We start from the raw sequence: 25,276 nt of genomic DNA, 5'->3' as shown, positions 1-25,276 counted from the left end.
TGTAGTATGCGCCTATATGTCTATGAGATGCAAGCCACTGGAACAGGAAGCTGCGCATGAGCGCGGAGCATGCGCACAAAGTGCGACACACTGGTCGTCCATTCACATCGCACCTCCATGCCAACACAGAGAAAGCCGCCGATGTTAGTGCGCATGCGCACAAGGGATGGCGTTCTGATCATGTGACCGGATAGTCTTAGTAATGTATTTTAAAACAAGGTATATCGAAACAAGGTATAACCTCCATGTTCCTCTGTAAATCATTAATCAAATAGCAAAAAAGACATCGCTGTGTGTGCCATGTGGCCCGTTTTGCCAAAGTTATTTATGAAAATCATAACTTACAATGTTATATTGACTCGTTAGTCACAGGGTTAGATATAGCTAAGTTAGTAAGGTTATAACATCAATAATGAAAATTATATCATACCTATCTCTGTGAGACAAATTATCTACCCCACTGTAGGAAAAAAAACAAGCATCCCAGGGGTGTGAATTTAACACTGGGGGTAAATAATATAATTAAAATGGAGGGGTTAAATGTGTAAATGTATTTTAAAAAAATACATCTCTCTCAATAGTTATATAGCTACTGAATGAGACAGCAGAAGGGATGCCTTTAACATATATATCTCCTTGAGAAGCCAATTTGACCTAAAGGGTTAATTCAACCTGTAATCTAAACTCTGTCCTGTCACTTCTCTTATCTCTGCTGACTGCCCATCTGTCCCTTAACCTTATCACTGCTGCAGCCTGGTCATTAGCCTCACTGTAAACTGTTTGAGTGACTCACGGTTCTTTTAAAGGATAACTGTCACATTTAGACCTTAATTTCAATTTCATATATGTAGTTACTAATAACATGATATTCCAGAATCAGTTACTATTAGACTGACTTACCCCATATTTAATAAGATTCAGCCCTAAGCAACCAGTCTGCATAAAACTGCAATCTCACTATTCAGTTAAGATGGCCGCCACTGCCCTCACCCTGAGGCTAATCCCGCTTGCCCTCACTAGCCAGTAACGATAGCCCCCCAAAAGTTTCAGTAATCAGAGCCCTCCCCCTAAAGGGTTAATCTCCTGCAGCACAAAGGGGTCCTCTTACCACATGTTGCTTTCATTTATACACTGAGCAGATGGCAGATCTCCCTTCCCTGTTGTGCGCTGGTTCAACTCTGCCTTCTCCAGCTCTGCTGAGTGAGGGAGCTTCTGCCAAGCGCAGGGACAGGGAGAAGTGCACACAGCCCAGCCACTGTTATCAGCTGCTGGGGAGGACCTGGCTTTAATCATTTACTTACAGTCCCTGGCTGTCAGTAATGTGAGCCTGCACGCAGCCTGCTTCTGCGTGCTCCGTCCTTCAACAGATAGACGGACCCATGCCTAGCAACCCTATTTTAAGCACAGGTAAAAGCAGGCAGTACAGGGAACAAAAATGTGGAATTAAGGGATAATTGAATACACAGTGAAAAGTTGAAATAGGGCCACCAAGGAGATATTAATCACCACAATCCAATACTCCAAAAAAAAAAAAAATACGACAGTTATCCTTTAACTCAAAGAATCGAATGAGTCTCTAACTAAGTCGGATCTTTAGATTCTTTTAACCGCCTCCGGACCGCCTAACGCAGGATCGGGTTCCGGAGGCGGCAGCTGCAGGCAGAGTCACGCATATATGCGTCATCTCGCGAGACGCGAGATTTCCTGTGAACGCGCGCACACAGGCGCGCGCGTTCACAGGATCGGAAGGTAAGCGAGTGGATCTCCAGCCTGCCAGCGGCGATCGTTCGCTGGCAGGCTGTAGATGCGATTTTTTTATCCCCTAACAGGTATATTAGACGCTGTTTTGATAACAGCGTCTAATATACCTGCTACCTGGTCCTCTGGTGGTCCCTTTTGCTTGGATCGACCACCATAGGACACAGGCAGCTCAGTAATAAGTAGCACCAAACCCCACTACACTACACCCCCCCTGTCACTTATTAACCCCTTATTAACCCCTGATCACCCCATATAGACTCCCTGATCACCCCCCCTGTCATTGATCACCCCCCTGTCATTGATCACCCCCTTGTAAGGCTCCATTCAGACGTCCGTATGTTTTTTACGGATACATGGATCGGATCCGCAAAACACATACGGACGTCTGAATGGAGCCTTACAGGGGGGTGATCAATGACAGGGGGGTGATCACCCCATATAGACTTCCTGATCACCCCCTGTCATTGATCACCCCCCTGTAAGGCTCCATTCAGACGTCCGTATGTTTTTTACGGATCCACGGATACATGGATCGGATCGCAAAACATATACGGACGTCTGAATGGAGCCTTACAGGGGGGTGATCAATGACAGGGGGGGTGATCACCCCATATAGACTCCCTGATCACCCCCCTGTCATTGATCACCCCCCCTGTCATTGATCACCCCCCTATAAGGCTCCATTCAGACGTCCGTATGTTTTTTACAGATCCACGGATACATGGATCGGATCCGCAAAACACATACGGACGTCTGAATGGAGCCTTACAGGGGGGTGATCAATGACAGGGGGGTGATCACCCCATATAGACTCCCTGATCACCCCCCTGTCATTGATCACCCCCTGTAAGGCTCCAGTCAGACGTCCGTATGTTTTTTACAGATCCACGGATACATGGATCGGATCTGCAAAACACATACGGACGTCTGAATGGAGCCTTACAGGGGGGTGATCAATGACAGGGGGGTGATCACCCCATATAGACTCCCTGATCACCCCCCTGTCATTGATCACCCCCCTGTCATTGATCACCCCCCTGTCATTGATCACCCCCCTGTAAGGCTCCATTCAGACATCCGTATGTTTTTTACAGATCCACGGATACATGGATCGGATCCGCAAAACACATACAGACGTCCTGAATGGAGCCTTACAGGAGGGTGATCAATGACAGGGGGGTGATCGCCCCATATAGACTCCCTGATCACCCCCCTGTCATTGATCACCCCCCCTGTAAGGCTCCATTCAGACGTCCGTATGTGTTTTGCGGATCCGTGGATACATGGATCGGATCCGCAAAACACATACGGACGTCTGAATGGAGCCTTACAGGGGGGTGATCAATGACAGGGGGGTGATCACCCCATATAGACTCCCTGATCACCCCCCTGTCATTAATCACCCCCCCTGTCATTGATCACCCCCCTGTAAGGCTCCATTCAGACGTCCGTATGTTTTTTACGGATCCACGGATACATGGATCGGATCCGCAAAACACATACAGACGTCTGAATGGAGCCTTACAGGGGGGTGATCAATGACAGGGGGGTGATCTCCCCATATAGACTCCCTGATCACCCCCCTGTCATTGATCACCCTCCTGTCATTGATCACCCCCCTGTAAGGCTCCAGTCAGACGTCCGTATGTTTTTTTACAGATCCACGGATACATGGATCGGATCTGCAAAACACATACGGACGTCTGAATGGAGCCTTACAGGGGGGTGATCAATGACAGGGGGGTGATCACCCCATATAGACTCCCTGATCACCCCCCCTGTCATTGATCACCCCCCTGTAAGGCTCCATTCAGACATCCGTATGTTTTTTACAGATCCACGGATACATGGATCGGATCCGCAAAACACATACAGACGTCTGAATGGAGCCTTACAGGAGGGTGATCAATGACAGGGGGGTGATCGCCCCATATAGACTCCCTGATCACCCCCCTGTAAGGCTCCATTCAGACGTCCGTATGTGTTTTGCGGATCTGTGGATACATGGATCGGATCCGCAAAACACATACGGACGTCTGAATGGAGCCTTACAGGGGGGTGATCAATGACAGGGGGGTGATCACCCCATATAGACTCCCTGATCACCCCCCTGTCATTAATCACCCCCCTGTCATTGATCACCCCCCTGTAAGGCTCCATTCAGACGTCCGTATGTTTTTTACGGATCCACGGATACATGGATCGGATCCGCAAAACACATACAGACGTCTGAATGGAGCCTTACAGGGGGGTGATCAATGACAGGGGGGTGATCTCCCCATATAGACTCCCTGATCACCCCCTGTCATTGATCACCCTCCTGTCATTGATCACCCCCCTGTAAGGCTCCAGTCAGACGTCCGTATGTTTTTTTACAGATCCACGGATACATGGATCGGATCTGCAAAACACATACGGACGTCTGAATGGAGCCTTACAGGGGGGTGATCAATGACAGGGGGGTGATCACCCCATATAGACTCCCTGATCACCCCCCTGTCATTGATCACCCCCCTGTAAGGCTCCATTCAGACATCCGTATGTTTTTTACAGATCCACGGATACATGGATCGGATCCGCAAAACACATACAGACGTCTGAATGGAGCCTTACAGGGGGGTGATCAATGACAGGGGGGGTGATCACCCCATATAGACTCCCCTGATCACCCCCCTGTCATTGATCACCCCCCTGTAAGGCTCCATTCAGACGTCCGTATGTGTTTTGCGGATCCGTGGATCCGCAAAACACGGACACCGCGGATCCGCAAAACACATACGGACGTCTGAATGGAGCCTTACAGGGGGGTGATCAATGACAGGGGGGTGATAAGCCCATATACACTCCCTGATCACCCCCCCTGTCATTGATCACCCCCCCTGTAAAGATCCATTCAGACATTTTTTTGGCCCAAGTTAAGGCTCTTTCACACTTGCGTTCTTGTCTTCCGGCATAGAGTTCCGTCGTCGGGGCTCTATGCCGGAAGAATCCTGATCAGGATTATCCTAATGCATTCTGAATAGAGAGAAATCCGTTCAGGATGCATCAGGATGTCTTCAGTTCCGGAACGGAACGTTTTTTGGCCGGAGAAAATACCGCAACATGCTGCGCTTTTTGCTCCGGCCAAAAATCCGGAACACTTGCCGCAAGGCCGGATCCGAAATTAATGCCCATTGAAAGGCATTGATCCGGATCCGGCCTTAAGCTAAACGTCGTTTCGGCGCATTGCCGGAGCCGACATTTAGCTTTTTCTGAATGGTTACCATGGCTGCCGGGACGCTAAAGTCCTGGCAGCCATGGTAAAGTGTAGTGGGGAGCGGGGGAGCAGTATACTTACCGTCCGTGCGGCTCCCCAGGCGCTCCAGAGTGACGTCAGGGCGCCCCAAGCGCATGGATCATGTGATCGCATGGATCACGTCATCCATGCGCATGGGGCGCTCTGACGTCATTCTGGAGCGCCCCGGGAGCCGCACGGACTGTAAGTATACCACTCCCCGCACCTACTATGGCAACCAGGACTTTAATAGCGTCCTGGGTGCCATAGTAACACTGAAAGCATTTGGAAGACGGTTCCGTCTTCAAATGCTTTCAGTACACTTGCGTTTTTCCGGATCCGGAGTGTAATTCCGGCAAGTGGAGTACACGCCGGATCCGGACAACGCAAGTGTGAAAGAGCCCTTAGCAAAAAATTTTTATTTATTTTTTTCTTACAAAGTCTCATATTCCACTAACTTGTGACAAAAAATAAAATCTCACATGAACTCACCATACCCCTCACGGAATCCAAATGCGTAAATTTTTTTAGACATTTATATTCCAGACTTCTTCTCACGCTTTAGGGCCGCTAAAATGCCATGGCAGTATAAATACCCCACATGTGACCCCATTTCGGGAAAGAAGACACCCCAAGGTATCCGTGAGGGGAATATTGAGTCCAAGAAAGATTGAAATTTTGTCCCAAGTTAGCGGAAAGGGAGACTTTGTGAGAAAAAAACAAAAAAAAATCAATTTCCGCTAACTTGTGCCAAAAAAAAAATAATTCTATGAACTCGCCATGCCCCTCATTGAATACCTGGGGTGTCTTCTTTCCAAAATGGGTCACATGTGGGGTATTTATACTGCCCTGGCATTTTAGGGGCCCTAAAGCGTGAGAAGAAGTCTGGGATCCAAATGTCAAAAAATGCCCTCATAAAAGGAATTTGGGCACCTTTGCGCATCTAGGCTGCAAAAAGTGTCACACATGTGGTATCTCCGTACTCAGGAGAAGTTGGGAAATGTGTTTTTGGGGTGTCATTTTACATATACCCATGCTGGGTGAGATAAATATCTTGGTCAAATGCCAACTTTGTATAAAAAAATGGGAAAAGTTGTCTTTTGCCGAGATATTTCTCTCACCCAGCATGGGTATAGGTAAAAAGACACCCCAAAACACATTGCCCTACTTCTTCTGAGTACGGCGATACCAGATGTGTGACACTTTTTTTCAGCCTAGGTGGGCAAAGGGGCCCACATTCCAAAGAGCACCTTTCGGATTTCACAGAGCATTTTTTTACACATTTTGATTTCAAACTACTTCTCACGCATTAGGGCCCTTAAAATGCCAGGGCAGTATAACTACCCCACAAGTGACCCCATTGTGGAAAGAAGACACCCCAAGGTATTCCGTGAGGGGCATGGCGAGTTCCTAGAATTTTTTATTTTTTGTCACAAGTTAGCGGAAAATAATGATTTTTTATTTATTTTTTTTCCTTACAAAGTCTCATATTCCATTAACTTGTGACAAAAAATAAAAACTTCCATGAACTCACTATGCCCATCAGCGAATATCTTGGGGTGTCTTCTTTCCAAAATGGGGTCACTTGTGGGGGGGTTATACTGCCCTGGCATTCTAGGGGCCCTAATGTGTGGTAAGTAGTTTGAAATCAAAATGTGTTAAAAAATGACCTGTGAAATCCTAAAGGTGCTCTTTGGAATGTGGGCCCCTTTGCCCACCTAGGCTGCAAAAAAGTGTCACACATCTGGTATCGCCGTACTCAGGAGAAGTTGGGCAATGTGTTTTGCGGTGTCATTTTACATATACCCATGCTGGGTGAGATAAATATCTCGGCAAAAGACAACTTTTCCCATTTATTTATACAAAGTTGGCATTTGACCGAGATATTTCTCTCACCCAGCATGGGTATATGTAAAATGACACCCCAAAACACATTGCCCAACTTCTCCTGAGTACGGCGATAGCAGATGTGTGACACTTTTTTGCAGCCTAGGTGGGCAAAGGGGCCCACATTCCAAAGAGCACCTTTAGGATTTCACAGGTCATTTTTTATACATTTTGATTTCAAAATACTTCCCACACATTAGGGCCCCTAAATTGCCAGGGCAGTATAACTACCCCACAAGTGACCCCATTTTGGAAAGAAGACACCCCAAGGTATTCCATGAGGGGCATGGCGAATTCCTAGAATTTTTTATTTTTTGTCACAAGTTAGCGGAAAATGATGATTTTTTTTTTCTTGCAAAGTCTCATATTCCACTAACTTGTGACAAAAAATAAAAACTTCCATGAACTCACTATGCCCATCACGAAATACCTTGGGGTGTCTTCTTTCCAAAATGGGGTCACTTGTGGGGTAGTTATACTGCTCTGGCATTCTAGGGCCCTAATGTGTGGTAAGTAGTTTGAAATCAAAATGTGTAAAAATGACCTGTGAAATCCTAAAGGTGCTCTTTGGAATGTGGGCCCCTTTGCGCATCTAGGCTGCAAAAAAGTGTCACACATCTGGTATCGCCGTACTCAGGAGAAGTTGGGCAATGTGTTTTGGGGTGTCATTTTACATATACCCATGCTGGGTGAGAGAAATATCTCGGTCAAATGCCAACTTTGTATAAAAAATGGGAAAAGTTGTCTTTTGCTGAGATATTTCTCTCACCCAGCATGGGTATATGTAAAATGACACCCCAAAACACATTGCCCAACTTCTCCTGAGTATGGCGATACCAGATGTGTGACACTTTTTTGCAGCCTAGGTGCGCAAAGGGGCCCACATTCCAAAGAGCACCTTTAGGATTTCACAGGTCATTTTTTACACATTTTGATTTCAAACTACTTACCACACATTAGGGCCCCTAGAATGCCAGGGCAGTATAACTACCCCACAAGTGACCCCATTTTGGAAAAGACACCCCAAGGTATTTCGTGATGGGCATAGTGAGTTCATGGAAGTTTTTATTTTTTGTCATAAGTTAATGGAATATGAGACTTTGTAAGGAAAAAAAAAATCATCATTTTCCGCTAACTTGTGACAAAAAATAAAAAGTTCTATGAACTCACTATGCCCATCAGCGAAAAAAAGCGGAAATTCACATTTTTGTACCATAGTTTGTAAACGCTATAACTTTTACCCAAACATTTTTTTTTTATCAAAGACATGTAGAACAATACATTTAGAGAAAAATGGATATATGGATGTCATTTTTTTTGAAAAATTTTACAACTGAAAGTGAAAAATTTCATTTTTTTGCAAAAATTTCGTTACATTTCGATTAATAACAAAAAAAGTAAAAATGTCAGCAGCAATGAAATACCACCAAATGAAAGCTCTATTACTGAGAAGAAAAGGAGGTAAAATTCATTTGGGTGGTAAGTTGTATGACCGAGCAATAAACGGTGAAAGTAGTGTAGTGCAGAAGTGTAAAAAGTGGCCTGGTCATTAAGGGTGTTTAAGCAAGGGGGGCTGAGGTGGTTAACCTGTAGACTCATTAGATTCTTAGACTCCCTCCTGTACAGTGTGTGACTCAGTGCTGCTTGCCTGAGCTCTGATTGGTTGCAGGCCGGGGTGGGCGGAGAGGGGAGGGGCTGGCTTCCACTCTAGGATCAGATTACGCTCCTCCCTGCTGCCAGCGTCTCTCTGCTCTGCTATCTGACTGAGATGTTTCACACGGATCGGCTCAGTCAGAGGAATCGACTCCTCCGGTTCAGTGAACTGAATCGATTCAAAAGAACAATTAGTTCATGAACCGGACATCACTAGAGTAAACCTTTCCGGGATATATTGATTCACATGCGGGCGTCAGGGAGCCGCTATCTAATAGCGGGAGACTCCCTAAACGTCCTGGAGACTTGAGATCCCTGCCTAAGTAATAATTAACAGCCATTAACTAAGGCTACTTTCACACCAGCATTTTTGCTGGATTCAGTGTGGATCAGTAAAAACGCTTAATACAACCATCTGCATCCGTTATGAATGGATCCGATTGTATTATCTTTAAAATAGCCAAGACGGCTCCGTCATGAAAGTCAATGGGGGACGGATCCGTTTTCTATTGTGTCCGAGAAAACTGATCCGTCCCCATTGACTTACATTGTGAGTCATGCTCTGCACCAGATCACGGACAGAAGAACGTTGCTTGCAGCGTTATTCTGTCCATGATTGGGACACAACCAAAAGGAACGGAATGCATTCCGTTTCGTTCAGTTCAGTTTTGTCCCATTGACAATGAATGGGGACAAAACGGAAGTGTTTCTCCCCCCGCTATTGAGATCCTATGATGGATCTCAAGAGCGGAAAGGGAAAGCGCAAGTGTGAAAGCAACGTGTGTGTAGTCTGATCCTGTGGTCATGTAGTGCTCTTTCCACCTGCATCTTTTCTTGCCAGTAGGAGAGATGTCAGAGGGAATGAAGTAACTCATAACTGCAGGATCAGACCACACACACAGGGTTTGCTTGTAGTTTCTTTCAATGGCAACACATAGGTCTGCTTAGGAGCGGTATACTCAAAGTGGTAGGATATTTTCTAACATTATAGGAAAATTTGCTCTATTTTTTTAACATCAGTATGCCATATAACAAGATCTGTCATTGTATATGCACTAGGGCTGCACGATAAATCGAAAAAATAATCGAATCGCGATAATCGGCAAATGCTATATGGCGATTTGGCCGACCCGAAAATGCCGCGATTATATATGAAGGGGCCCCGCGCACATAAGTGGCTTTGTGTGTAAAGTATTTTACTAGTGTGTGAAACAATCTCTCTCCTATTGATAACAGGTCCAGCCTCTGTACTCACTTTCACGATGAATGCACTGCAGCGAACGGCAGCGAGTGGGCCGGCCGGCCGGCGCGTGACTGACGTCACTTAGTAACGCTCCTGCTTCCTGAAGTGGGAGGTGCGTTACTAAGTGACGTCAGTCACGCACCGGCCGGCCAGCTCGCTGCCGCTCGCTGTAGTGCATTCATAGTGACAGTGAGTACAGAGGCTGGCCATGTTATCAATAGGAGAGAACTTGTTTTACACACTAGTAAAATACTTTACAGTACACACAAAGCCAGTTATGTGCGCAGTTTAGGACACATGAGGGGACACATAGGGCCATGAGGGGGACCAGCATAAGATGCTATATGTGTGTCTTATGCTGCCCCCCCTCATGGCCCTATGTGTCATAGCACACATCCCCCATAACAGCGTCCTCCACACATCCCCATAACAGCGTCCTCCACACATCCCCCATAACAGCGTCCTCCACACATCCCCCATAACAGCATCCTCCACACATCCCCCATAACAGCGTCCTCCACAGATCCCCCACAACACAGCGTCCTCCACAGATCCCCCACAACACAGCGTCCTCCACAGATCCCCCACAACACGGCGTCCTCCACAGATCCCCCACAACACGGCGTCCTCCACAGATCCCCCACAACACGGCGTCCTCCACAGATCCCCCACAACACGGCGTCCTCCACAGATCCCCCACAACACGGCGTCCTCCACAGATCCCCCACAACACGGCGTCCTCCACAGATCCCCCAACAACACGGCGTCCTCCACAGATCCCCCACAACACGGCGTCCTCCACAGATCCCCCACAACACGGCGTCCTCCACAGTTCCCCCACAACACGGCGTCCTCCACAGATCCCCCACAACACGGCGTCATCCACAGATCCCCCACAACACGGCGTCATCCACAGATCCCCCACAACACGGCGTCATCCACAGATCCCCCACAACACGGCGTCATCCACAGATCCCCACAACACGGCGTCATCCACAGATCCCCCACAACACGGCGTCATCCACAGATCCCCACAACACGGCCCAAATCCACAGATCCCCCACAACACGGCGCCATCCACAGATCCCCCACAACACGGCATCATCCACAGATCCCCCACAACACGGCGCCATCCACTGATCCCCCACAAAACGGCATCATCCACAGATCCCCCACAATACAGCGTCATCCACAGATCCCCCACAACACAGCGTCATTCACAGATCCCCCACAACAGTGCATCATCCACAGATCCCCTATAACTATGTCATACCCAGCCGCGTCAGTGGCTCATATGGGAAAATCCAAGCAAATAGACCTCTAGTACAATTCCCTTAAAATATCGCATCGCATATCGTTATCGCAATTTTTAGGGCCCTAATCGCAATCGCACAAAATTCCCATATCGTGCATCCCTATTATGCACCATCATCCCTTCTGCTTGAATCAATATATATTTTTTTCTATCTAACCTCATCATCCCATAGCTCTTCCTCCAATCCTTTATTTATTTATCTGTCTTAATCCCATAATGCTCCATAGATCTTCTCCTTCAACTGCACATGGGTGTTTCCCTATAAATAATATTCTTCTTTCCTTTCTGGGTTACAGATACCTTCAGGGTGCACATGAGATGATCCCATACATGTGAAGGAAATGGAGCATAACAGGAGAGGCGGGCAGCCTGGCACACTCTCGGTATCATATCTCTGTCTAGGTCAGATATTGTTTTGCTCTGTAATATTGAGGGAAAATACCCAGGAGGCAGAATTGTAGCTCGTGCTTTAGTGGAGCAGTTTGTCTTGTTAATTTGACTAAATGATGTGGATAGGAAATGGTGATATTTTTTTTTTTAACCACTAATATATTGTGTAAAAAATGGAAACATTATATATCTTAATTAAGATTTAATTTATTATCTAGCATATGCATCAGTTACTACAAAAAATAATAACTATTAATATGTGTGTGCATTGCTTTATAGCTCCTGGAAACTGCACAATAAAATGTCTTATTGTTATTATTGTCATGTGCATGGGAAATTAAATTATGACACTGCGAGGCAAAACATTCAGTCGTCAGACTGAGCAGTGGAATTTTTCTTACAGAGCACTGAGTGCCTTTAGATTGATGCTCATGGAGTCATCACAGATCTGTTTTACATGATGCAAATGGAGTCTCTGCAGATCTGTATAAGGCCTCATGCACACAACTGTGACCGTTTTGCGGTCTATCCTGCTTTTACTGAACGATGGCCTATGCTCAGGATAGGTCATCACTAGCTGATCTGTGAGGGTACGATACCTCGCATCCCTGCCAATCTGCTTTTTTGTGCAGCGGCGGAACCAACAGCTCTGTCAAGTGTGTAATGAACAAAGCTTGTTAAAGCAGCACTGCTCTCATTCCCATTAAGAGCAGCACTGTAGTAACAAACTCCCTCCATTACACAGTTAATGGTGCTGTGTAGTTCCAGTACTGACTTCTGGCGACAGAGCTACACCCAAACAGCTGATCGGTGGGGAGTCTGAACCCTGCCAATCAGCTAGTGATTGGCCTATCCTGAGGATAGGCCATCACTTAATAAAAGATAAACAGCCCCTTTAATTTAAAGAGATAGAAAATACTAAGGTCGTCAGTGAAAGTAATTCCAAACATCTGTTCTTTATATTATTAGGACAGGAAGTGCAGTTAATACTGTACATTCAAGTTTTGTTTAAAATGATTCATACAGAGAAGTAATCACAGGCACAATTATCCAGTGCTTGTGTCATAGCTTTCCCAAATTGAGCAGAAGTAATGTAGATTACAGAGAGACCTGTCCAATAGAAATGTTTATTGAGACTCATTTATGTTAGGCCTCATGCACACGACCGTTTTTTTTTAAGGTCCGCAAAAACGGGGTCCGTAGGTCCGTGATCCGTGACCGTTTTTTCGTCCGTGGGTCTTCCTTGATTTTTGGAGGATCCACGGACATGAAAAAAATTTCGTTTTGGTGTCCGCCTGGCCGTGCGGACCCAAACGGATCCGTCCAGACTTACAATGCAAATCAATGGGGACGGATCCGTTTGACGTTGACACAATATGGTGCAATTGCAAACGGATCCGTCCCCCATTGACTTTCAATGTAAGTCAGGAGTCCCTATTATACCATCGGATCAGAGTTTTCTCCAATCCGATGGTATATTTTAACTTGAAGCGTCCCCATCACCATGGGAACGCCTCTATGTTACAATATACTGTCGGATATGAGTTAGATCGTGAAACTCAGATCCGACAGTATATTCTAACACAGAGGCGTTCCCATGGTGATGGGGACGCTTCAAGTTAGAATATACTAAGAACTGTGTACATGACTGCCCCCTGCTGCCTGGCAGCACCCGATCTCTTACAGGGGGTTGTGATACGCACAATTAACCCCTCAGGTTCCGCACCTGAGGGGGGTTAATTGTGCGTATCATAGTCCCGTGTAAGAGATAGGGGCTGCCAGGTATCATACTTACCTGCTGCGCTGTCTGTGACCGGCCGGGAGCTCCTCCTACTGGTAAGTGACAGGTCTGTGCGGCGCATTGCTTAATGATCTGTCACTTACCAGTAGGAGGAGCTCCCGGCCGGTCACAGACAGCGCAGCAGGTAAGTATGATGCTTCTAATATTGCTAAGTAACCATGGCAACCAGGACTGCAGTAGCATCCTGGTTGCCATGGTTACCGATCGGAGCCCCAGCGATTAAACTGGGACTCTGATCAGAACTCTGCGCTGCCACCAATGATCGGGGGGGAGAGGGGAGAGGGGAGGCCGCACACTGTGCCACCAATGAAAATAATACAATAGAGGGAGGGGGGGCCGCACACTGTGCCACCAATGAAAATAATACAATAGAGGGAGGGAGGTGGGGCCGGGGGGGGGGGGCCGCACTGGCCACCAATGAAATTAAAACTGGGGAGGGACGGGGGTCTGCCCCCTGCTGCCTGGCAGCCCCTGATCTCTTATAGGGGGCTATGATATGCACCTGAGGGGTTAATTGTGTGGATCACAGCCCCCTGTAAGAGATTGGGTGCTGCCAGGCAGCAGGGGGCAGTCATGTACACAGTTCGTAGTATATTCTAACTAGAAGCGTCCCCATCACTATGGGAACGCCTCTGTGTTAGAATATACTGTCGGATATGGTTGGATATGGTCAAGCACATGCCATGCCGCTCCATTTTTTCTCTTTGGGACTTGTGGTAATAGCCGAGTGCTGTCTACAGCGGTGTCATAGAAAATGAATGGAGCAACATGATACATGCTCACCTAGTTGCTTCATTAATTTTGGAGTACAAGGCCCATGTTCTTAAGATCTGTGGGGGTCGGAACGTTTGGACCCCACTAATTTCTAATAGTTATTCCGTATTCTGTGGATTGGGCATAACATCTTAAAAATTATATGGGAAATTACTTTTTATTTCTTTTTTACTTACTTGCTTACTATTTGGACCCGTTTATCTGCCATTGTTTTAGGCGATATATTAATGTGGAACCCCCCCAGGTACATAATCCAGATATAAAACACTCAATATGCAAATCATATCAGCAAGGTAACAGCACATAAATATTTAGATGCAGTGCAACATCTGGTCATCTGAGTGAGGTACAAAGCTGCCCCTGAGAATTTAATATTATGTAAACAAGCCAGAAAAAATACTTGAAAAAAGGTCACAGGAGAACAAAAAACATTAGTGATTACAGAGTAGGCCAATATAAACCCTCACCAAGTAGCAAAGCTCTTTATCTGCCTGCAGAGACCCAGCATTTGAAGATAGGATCATCTTCAGATATTAATCTGGTGTTTCACAGAGTTGGGTAGAGTGGTGATGGGAACTTAAAAACATGAGTAGGCACATGAATTGGAGCAACAAAAGGACATCGGGCATATCGTTTGATGTAATCTGAGAGGGCCTAAATAGAATTATTGACCCAAGGAATAGATGAAAGTAGGACAGGGCAAAACTGTTTTAATTGCACCAAAGGCTTCAGGTGTGAATGGTTACACAAGATGAGTGAGAGACCAGTTAGTAGGCCTGAAAATCAGGTAATCCCATCACTCCCCTGTACTTTGGTTTACCAGGAGGGTCCACTGTATTTTTTGGACCCAAATAAACCTTATCTGTGTAGAATGAAGGGATTTGAAAAATGGGGTTGGGACTGTAACTGGTAACTTCTAGAAATAATATAATATACTTGACAGAGTGTTCATTTTAAAGATATTACTGTGGCTGAACCATGTTAATGCGCCTATCAACCATCTGGAGCAATCTTCTTGAAAACAGCGAAACAGCTGCAAGAAATTGAATTTGTATGTAGATTCAGGACCCACTGTAAGCTGGATGACAAGATTCTTAAGAGACTGAGGTCCCCAATGAAGACTGAAGGAGCATTCTAGAGAACAGGCAAAATGTGAATGTAGTGAAATGTTCAAGGCAACTTGAATTTCCTAATAAACCTAAGGAATGGTAAAGTCTTCAGACAGGATGTCTTTCACCTAGACCTTCACAGAGGGGCTAGATTAGAGGGAGGTGATCTACTTCTACATGTTGCCCTTGAGGCCTATACTACAAAGTGTCTCCTTCATAAAGACCCAGTTGACCTGGTCGAAGTTCTTGGATGGAAGGTGGATCTAATCGCATTTGACTCTGTCCACCTCATGTTTAGTACTTTTTTGGTATTGTCTCGGAGCTCTCTGCCCACCATAAAACCCGCTTGGTGTGTTTGAATGACAGCTGCAAGCAGTGTGAACCGTCTGGTTGACCAAATCTTGTCAAAAAGTTTCACATCTGCATTTAGTAGAGAGATGAGTCTATAATTAGAACTTTGGATATGATTCTTCCTTTTCCTGTAAACTACCATAGCATGAGCTCTAAGGGAGTCCCTTGGAAGAACGGTTCCCATCTTGAGCATAGGGCCAAAGTCAAATCTGGTCTAGGTGTATCTATTAGTTTCTTATAGGAGGGAAGCGAGAGGCTGTCTGGCTCCAGAGTCTGCCCTGTCTGATATTCCTTAATTGCTGAAGCTCAGTTTCCAAAATTGGATCCTCTAGAATGTGCCTTCACTTTGCTAATATAAGTTAGACTAGAATTATAAATATACTCTTGACTGCTTTTTTTAATTTTTTTAATCAAAACTGTATTTATTGAACAGCAAAAGTCATTTACATATAGAGTCAACTGCAAAGTGTAGTATGCAGGTCAGTGCAATCTAGGACATCATCTTTACATATCAGCATATCTTGTTGACATTGACAGTAAAGGATAAGTACTTTTGTAACAAAACACAGCATTCGATTAAACAAACTACCCAACATAGAAACAAAAAGTACAGTGCAAGAGAAGAGGGGTGGAAACCAAGAAACATACAAGCAATCGAGGCTTGTTTGAGTATGTTTAGTGCATTATATCAGAGGAGTGGGGGGGGGGGGGGGGGGATCTATTATGCAGCCCTATCGGAAGCTGGGTTTAGATACTCAGAAGACAACTAAGGTGACCAGACCCACAAGAAAAAGGCCCTGTTTTTATTCTTACTTTTGAATTCTAATACAGAAATGAGGAAATAAGTGCAGCAGTATCCATTCAATTCAAGACTTAATCAGTTAGTTGGTGGTTGTCAGGAGTCCTTTTAAAGTGTCTTAGGTTAGAGGGAATTGAGAAGAGCTCTTTAAGGTGTTGTAAACGGGATCCAATGCTATGTTAAAGTCACCTCCAGAATTGCCATGCCTTCTGCAAAGTCATCGAAAAGGTCCATGTAGCTGGATGGTGCACAGTCCTGTCCACTGTTAAGAAGGTAAAAGGAGGCAAAAGTAAATACTTAAACAAACACAATGCAAAAACAAAAAACTAAATACTGGCTGAAAAATGTTAGTGTGTCTTATAGGACGAATGCTTAATGGAAGCGCTCATTAGTACCGCAGGATCTGGAAGCAGTGAATACAGTGCTCCTTGTGCTCTCTCTGTACTCACCGCTTCCTGGTCTTCTTCTGCAGATGCCATACGCTGTGCTGTGTCCTGCACAAAGTGTGAGGATAACGGAACAGGAGGAGGGAATTGATTTATTTATTTTTTGTCTGATCTGAGGGGGTCTGAACTAAGGTTTGATTAGGGGTCTGAGCTGTGGTCTAATTAGCATTAGTGGTCTGAGCTGCAGTCTAATCAGCATTGGGGTCTGATCTGAAATCTGATTGGGGGAATGAGCTACAGTCTAATTAGCATTGGTATGATCTGAGGTCTCTTTTGGGTGTCTGATTAACATTGGGGTCTGAGCTGAGGTCTAATTAACATTTGTGTCAAATCTCTTTTTATTAACCACTTCACATCTGGTTATAAGATATAAACATCCTATGGGTGGATGTTTAGCTCTGAATGGACGTTCTGGAACGTCCATTCAGAGATGGCAGCTGCACGCTAATCGTGCAGCTGCTGAGCAGGGGGCTCGCTGTCAGTGACAGCAGGGCAACCCAGAGAGAAGGCAGGGACAGTTCCCAGGTGTCCCTGCCTTCTAGATCACTGTATACACAGCGCTCGATGAGCGCTGTGTATACAGATCAGGAAGCGCTATGCGCTTCCTGTCCCGGCCCGTTGGTCATGTGACCGCCGAGGTCGGGAGATGGCAGGAGCTGTTGGTTCTTCCATAGACCTCGATCAGCCCTGCATTGAGGCTGTACAGCGTTGTATTCTGCTGTACAGCCTCTCTGGGGGTTGTATTTCCCCTGTAACTGGGGCTACTATGTCAGCCCCAGTTACAGGAGAAATCAACAGTGAAAAAAAAAAAAAGTTAAAGTTAAATGTCCTCCAGAGGTCTTGTATGACCTTATGGGGGACGCAAAGTGTAAAATAAAATAAAAAATGTTAAAAAAAATATATAAAAAAAGGTTTCACATGTCAAAAAAAAAAATCCCCAATTAAGTAATTTAATTTTTTTTTTTTAAATAGAAAAAAATTCATAAAATAAACATATTTGGCATTGCCGCGTCCATAACGACTAGCTCTACAAATATATCACATGATGCACCCGTCCGATAAACACCATAAAAAATAAAAACTGTGAAAAAAAAAACATTTTGTCACCTTACATCGCAAAAAGTGCAACTCCAAGTGATCAAAAAGGTGTATGTGCCACAAAATGGTACCAATAAAACCGTCACTTCATCCCACAAAAAATGAGCCCCTACATGATAATATCACTCAAAAAATATAAAAAAAATATAGCTCTCAGAACATGGAGACATTAACCACCTCCGGACCGCTGTACGCAGATTCGCGTTCCGGAGGTGGCAGCGCTGCGCACAATCACGCATATACGCGTCATATACGCGCATGCGCATCGCGGGCCGGCAAAATTAAAAGAACAAGTTCGTCACCAGCCTGCCAGCAACGATCATTGGCTGGTAGGCTGGCGATTTTCAAAAAATCCAATCACAAGTCATATAACAGATCATATTAGTAAATATGATCTGTTATATGGCTTGTCTGCTCCTGTGCTGGTCCTTTTCGTCGGTTGGATCCAGCACAGGAGCAGACTGAACTGTGAGTACACCAAACACTACACCTTAGCCCCAGATCACCCCCCTGCACCCCAATTAACCCTTTGATCACCCCTTTGATCGCCCCTGTCAATCACTAGTGAAAGGAAAAAAAGTGATCAGTGTAAACTGTCACTTTTTTTTTTTCACTGGTATTGACTGTTAGGTTTTAGGGATAGTTTAGGCCCCTTGGTTAGGTAGTTAGCGTCAGTTAGCGCCCACCCCACCGCACCGCAGTCACTTTTATTCGCTGATTAGCGTATCGCTAATCAGCATTTGTACTTTTATAGTATCTGTAAGTGATCAAAACTGATCACGGTCAGATCTATAATAGTATTAGTGTCACCTTAGCTCGCCCTCCACCCAAAACGCAGTGTTTGCCCGATCAGGCCTGATCGGTCGCCCACACGTGCGTTCACCCACGCCCGCCCCACCGCAGTGACAAAAAAAATATATTTTTTTGATCACTGCACATTCATTTTACACGCACTGCGGCGATAAAAAAATCAGTTTTGATATTTTTTATCAACCGCAGCGGCCTCCGGTACTTCGCTAGCCTCCCCTTTGTAAGACAGGTTTGCTTTTTTTCTTGGGTAGTCTCAGGGAATACCCCTAAATTTAGTAGTCTAAAATGTCAAACAGGGGGTATTCTTCTGAAGAGGCCTACAGGATTCTGACCCAGTCGGATGAGGAGTGGGAACCCTTATCTGACGAATCTAGCGGGTCAGAATATGAACCTGTGGAAAGCAGTGGCTCTCTGACCCAAAGTTCGGACGAGGAGGTTGAGGTCCCTGGCAGCACCAGGCGTACCCGGCCCCGTGTCGCTAGACCACAGGTTACGCAGGATCCGCTTCTAGAGCAGCAGAGTGGGGCTGTCGCTGCCGGATCACGTGATTGGCAGTCACCAACTTCAGCCGCACCTGTAGTTCCCCCTTTCACCGCCCAGTCTGGAGTTCGGGTTGAGACGGCTCAAATCGGTTCGGCCCTGGGATTTTTTGAGCTGTTCTTGACTGCGGAGCTCTTGGACTTAGTCGTGGCAGAGACAAACCGGTATGCCACACAATTTATATCCGCCAACCCGGGAAGCTTTTATGCCCAGCCTTTCCGGTGGAAACCAGTCCAAGTTTCCGAACTTAAAATTTTTTTGGGCCTTCTCCTCAACATGGGTCTAACTAAAAAGCATGAATTGCGGTCATATTGGTCCACGCACCCGATTCATCACATGCCCATGTTCTCTGCTGCTATGTCCAGGGCACGATTTGAGGCCATCCTCCGTTTCCTGCATTTTAGCGACAACACCACCTCCCGTCCCAGAGGCCACCCAGCTTTTGACCGGCTCCACAAAATTCGGCCCCTCATAGACCATTTCAACCAGAAATTTGCAGATTTGTATACCCCCGAGCAAAACATCTGCGTAGACGAGTCCCTAATACATTTTACCGGGCGCCTTGGCTTCAAACAATACATCCCAAGCAAGCGTGCCCGGTATGGGGTCAAATTGTATAAGCTCTGTGAAAGGGCCACAGGCTATACCCACAAATTTCGGATCTATGAGGGAAAAGATCAGACCCTGGAGCCGGTCGGTTGCCCTGACTACCTGGGGAGCAGTGGGAAGACAGTCTGGGACTTGGTGTCACCCTTATTCGGCAAGGGGTACCATCTTTATGTGGACAATTTTTACACAAGTGTGGCCCTCTTTAGGCATTTGTTTCTAGAACGGATTTGCGCCTGTGGCACCGCGCGAACTAGTCGCGTGGGCTTCCCCCAACGGCTTGTAACCACACGTCTTGCAAGGGGGGAGAGGGCTGCCTTGTGTAACGAAGAACTGCTCGCGGTGAAATGGAGAGACAAGCGTGACGTTTACATGCTCTCCTCCATTCACGCAGACACGACAATCCAAATTGTGTCATTGAAAAGCCCCTCTGTGTCCACGACTATAATGCACTCATGGGAGGGGTGGACTTCAATGACCAGATGTTGTCTCCGTATTTAGTTTCCCGCAGAACCAGACGCTGGTATAAGAAGGTGTCTGTATATTTAATTCAATTGGCGCTGTACAATAGTTTTGTTCTCTACAGTAAGGCTGGGAGAACACGATCCTTCCTCAAATTCCAGGAAGAGATCATCGAGAACCTCCTTTACCCAGGAGGTTCCGTGGCCCCATCCACCAGTGTAGTTAGCCGTCTACACGAGCGACATTTCCCCAGTGTCGTTCCTGGTACCTCAACCCAACCGTCACCCCGAAAAAGATGTCGTGTCTGTAGCAGGAGTGGAATAAGGCGTGACACCCGCTATTTCTGTCCTGACTGTCCTGACCACCCTGCCCTATGCTTTGGTGAGTGTTTCCGGAAGTACCACACACAGGTACACCTAGCATAGGGATTGCATCTCACAGGACAGGCACACAGGGCTATTAGGGCCCTTTTACTCACAGCTGCTGCAAACCTCTCCTTTCACCTACCCATTTTGGAAAGAAGACACCCCAAGGTATTCCGTGAGGGGCATGGCGAGTTCCTAGAATTTTTTATTTTTTGTCACAAGTTAGTGGAAAATGATGATTTATTTTTTTTTTTTTTTTCATACAAAGTCTCATATTCCACTAACTTGTGACAAAAAATAAAAACTTCCATGAACTCACTATGCACATCAGCGAATACCTTGGGGTCTCTTCTTTCCAAAATGGGGTCACTTGTGTGGTAGTTATACTGCCCTGGCATTCTAGGGGCCCAAATGTGTGGTAAGGAGTTTGAAATCAAATTCTGTAAAAACTGACCAGTGAAATCCGAAAGGTGCTCTTTGGAATATGGGCCCCTTTGCCCACCTAGGCTGCAAAAAAGTGTCACACATGTGGTATCTCCGTATTCAGGAGAAGTTGAGGAATGTGTTTTGGGGTGTCTTTTTACATATACCCATGCTGGGTGAGATAAATATCGTGATATGAGAAATATCTTGGCAAAAGACAACTTTTCCCATTTTTTTATACAAAGTTGGCATTTGACCAAGATATTTATCTCACCCAGCATGGGTATATGTAAAATAAAACAGTGCCAAAAAAGCAATTTTTTGTCACCTTACATCACAAAAGTTGCAACACCAAGCGATCAAAAAGGCGTATGCCCCCTAAAATAGTACCAATCAAACCATTACCTCATCCTGCAAAAAAATGAGACCCTAACTAAGACAATCGGTCAAAAAATAAAAAAGCTATGACTCAGACTATGGAGACACTAAAACATCATTTATTTGTTTAAAAAATGCTATTATTGTGTAAAACTTAAATAAATAAGAAAAAGTATACATATTAGGTATTGCCACGTCTGTAACGATCTGCTCTATAAAAATGTCACATGACCTAACCCCTTAGGTGAACGCTGTAAAAATAACTAAATAAAAACTGTGCTAAAACCTTGCCCCATAAATTGTAATAATGAATGATCAAAAAATCATATGTACCCAAAAATGGTACCAATAAAAACATCATCTCTTCCTGCAAAAAACGAGCCCCTGAACAAGACGATCAGCAATAAAATAAAACCTGCTCTATTAAAAGTGCACATGATCTACCCTGTCAGATGAATCTTGTAAAAAATAAAAACAGTGCCAAAGCAGCCATTTTTTGGTTACCTTGCCTCACAGAAAAAGTATTATAGAGCAATTAAAAATTATATGTACCCCAAAATAGTACCAATAAAACTGGCACCTTATCCCCTAGTTTACAAAATTGGGTCACTTTTGGGGAGTTTCTACTGTAAGGGTGCATCAGGGGGGCTTCAAATGGGACATGGCATCTAAAAACCAGTTCAGCAAAATCTGCCTTCCAAAAACCATATGGCATTCCTTTTCTTCTGCGCCCTGCCGTGTGCCCTTACATCAGTTTACAACCACATCTGGGGTGTTTCTGTAAACCGCAGAATCAGGGTAATAAATATTGAGTTTTGTTTGGCTGCTAACCCTCAATGTGTTAAAGAAAAAAATGGATTAAAATTTAAAATCTGCCAAAAAAGTGAAATTTAGAAATTTAATCTCCATTTTCCTTTAATTCTTGTGGAACACCTAAAGGGTTAACAAAGTTTGTAAAATCAGTTTTGAGTAACTTGAGTAACTTAAATAAGTTTCTGCAATGGGGGCATTTATGGGGGGTTTCCACTATGTAGGCCCCACAAAGTGACTTCAGACCTGAACTGGTCCTTAAAAAGTGGGTTTTGGAAATTTTCTTCAAAATGTTAAGAATTGTTTCTAAAATTCTAAGCCTTCTAACAAAATTAAATGACATTTACAAAATGATGCCAACATAAAGTAGACATATGGGGAATGTTAAGTAATAAATATTTCTGTTTTAAAAGCAGAGAAAATGAAATTTAGAAAATTGCAATTTTTTTCAATTTTGGATAAATTTGTATTTTATAAATAAAAGTTAAATATATCGACTCAAATTTACCACTGTCATGAAGTACAATGTGTCACAATAAAACAATCTCAGAATGGCTTGGATAAGTAAAAGCGTTCCAAAGTTATTACCACATAAAGTGACACATGTCAGATTTGCAAAATTAGGAAGTGGTTAACAGGATGGAAAAACAGATGCAGTACATAAATGCATAGAAATATATTTATCATTTTCACAAAAAGCATCCGGTATGTAAGGGTTAGTAAAGTAGCATTTCTGTATACTAACAAAGTTAAAGGGGTATTCCCATCATAATGATCACTGTTAAATATGTTAATGATTTGACAGTGATAATTTTTCTAAATATACTTGATTAACAAATTCCCACCGCTTAGGATAAAATTCATCCCTACTTACCTCATTGTTGTGATTCGGTCTCCCCTGGTTACGGCCACCGCTCTTCTCCAGAATCCCGGTGGCCGTGCTTGCGCAGAAGACTCCTTTTCTCCCGACCGGGCCGCTCTCTCTCCTGAACGCGCATGCTGCCGCACATGCGCGATGATGACTTCTTCCCGGCCAGAATAGTACAGAGCTGCGGACAATCAACGATACCGACGCCAGGTTTTTTAGGCAAGCAAGTGAACTTAGAGACCGGCTTCTGGATCGGGGTTACTCACCGAGGACAGTCTCGGCAGCCCTCCACAGGACGGCAAAGCTGAACCGTAACTCCTTGCTGGTGGAAAGGGTTAGAGACAAGACACCATCACACTTCGCCTTCAAGTATAACCCCGCTGCAGAAGTAATTAGGCGGGTCATTAATGAGAATTGGGATTTATTGAGAGGGGATCCTTCTTTAAACAAGTTTTCCAGTCAGCGACCGTTGGTCACATTTAGAAAATGCCCTACCCTCAAGGATAGGTTGGTCAATAGTGTATTTAGCAAACCCCAGGTGGAGACCTGGCTCAAAAAATCCAGAGGGAACTATAATTGTGGGCATTGCTCGTTTTGTGCACTTATGGTATGCAGCAAGTGGCTGCACATAGGGGGAGTGAAACACGCAGTACGCGACTTCATTAATTGTCGCACACCATATGTTGTCTACATAATTTTTTGTCCTTGTAAAAGATTTTATATTGGAAAAACCATACGTCCCCTTTTTGAACGTATCCGTGAGCATGTCGGGTCTATACGTTCAGGCAAAGGATTGACCATATCCGCACCGCCCACGATGCCCATCCGCGTTGTCTTTCCTTTGCAGGAGTTGAACATGTCCGACCCCTCCCTAGAGGAGGGGATCGGCACCGCCTGCTCCTGCAGAGGGAAGCAAGGTGGATAATGCTCACTGGGGCCATGGGGGATGCGGGGCTGAACGATATAAACGACATGACGGTTTTCCTTTAAGGGTTACCTTTGTGATATACATTTGTGCCGTTAATTAGTTATTTATTATTTATTAATTTTTCTAACCTGTCAGAGAGCCTTTCTGGCTCCTCTGGTTCTGAGTGTCCCTTTGTCCGTGCAGGATGATGAACCATCCACTACAATGCTGCGTAATGTTCTATAGTAATGATTTCATCCTTTGTATTTACTTATGTGTTACATGTCCCTTTCCGCATTTGTATGGTTTCGACTGTCATTTAACTGCGGCGCACAGCTGTTGGCCTCGGCTACTGAGCGCCGCCCCTATAAAGCGCAAGGAGGCGCGATGACGTCCACAGCGGCCAGAGGAAGCGCGATCACAAGCGCGAAACGGCCGTAGCCGCCACCACCTGCAATAGAATGTCCGCCCCAGAATCCCGCATGTAACTCTTTCAGAGGATGTTACAATAAAGAAGCTACTTCACAGCAACTTCGATGAGTGCCGCACATCTTTGTTTATCTTCTCTACATTGTTGCACATCTATGCACCATAATTTGCGACTTTTTGAGCTTCTCGGCACTTTCCTGAAGCGCTGATAAAAGCCGTCGCATTTACTATAACTTTCGCCAGAAAATTGTGGAAGTTATACCTGAAGTCTACGCCAGCCTGTAGCTGCCATAGACTTCAGTTTCTGGGGCACAGCAGGACAGAGATGCGCCTGGTTTCTTAAGAGGCTTCTGCCTCTTAACAAATCAGACACATCTCATTCCATTGCAGGGAGATCAAGACTGGCGGATGGATCTATATCTACCCCAATGTGTTTTCCAATGGATTCAAAATGAAAATCTTTCTCTATATTTGAATAACTAATGGTAAATATTAACTAACATATTTGTGCAATATGGTTATTTTCCAGACAGTAGTTCATTCCATGGTTGCTCATCTATTAGCTTACTTCTATCTAATATGTATGGCCACCTTAAAAAGTTGCTCAATGGTGAAAGTGACACAAAAGTTCAATTGTCAAATATGAAGCCACAGGTTGATGACCACTGCCCCGTTTTGTGTAAGATAACGATGTAATTCAGTAGGATTACTGTTTAAGATACAGTATATGAAGATAATAACCCTCATATAGTACAGAATACATGTGTTGTGTAATTC

Source organism: Bufo bufo, chromosome 6 (genome assembly GCF_905171765.1).
Source record: "Bufo bufo chromosome 6, aBufBuf1.1, whole genome shotgun sequence".
In the NCBI taxonomy this organism is placed as follows: domain Eukaryota; kingdom Metazoa; phylum Chordata; class Amphibia; order Anura; family Bufonidae; genus Bufo; species Bufo bufo.
Note: the sequence above shows the minus strand (reverse complement) of the source record.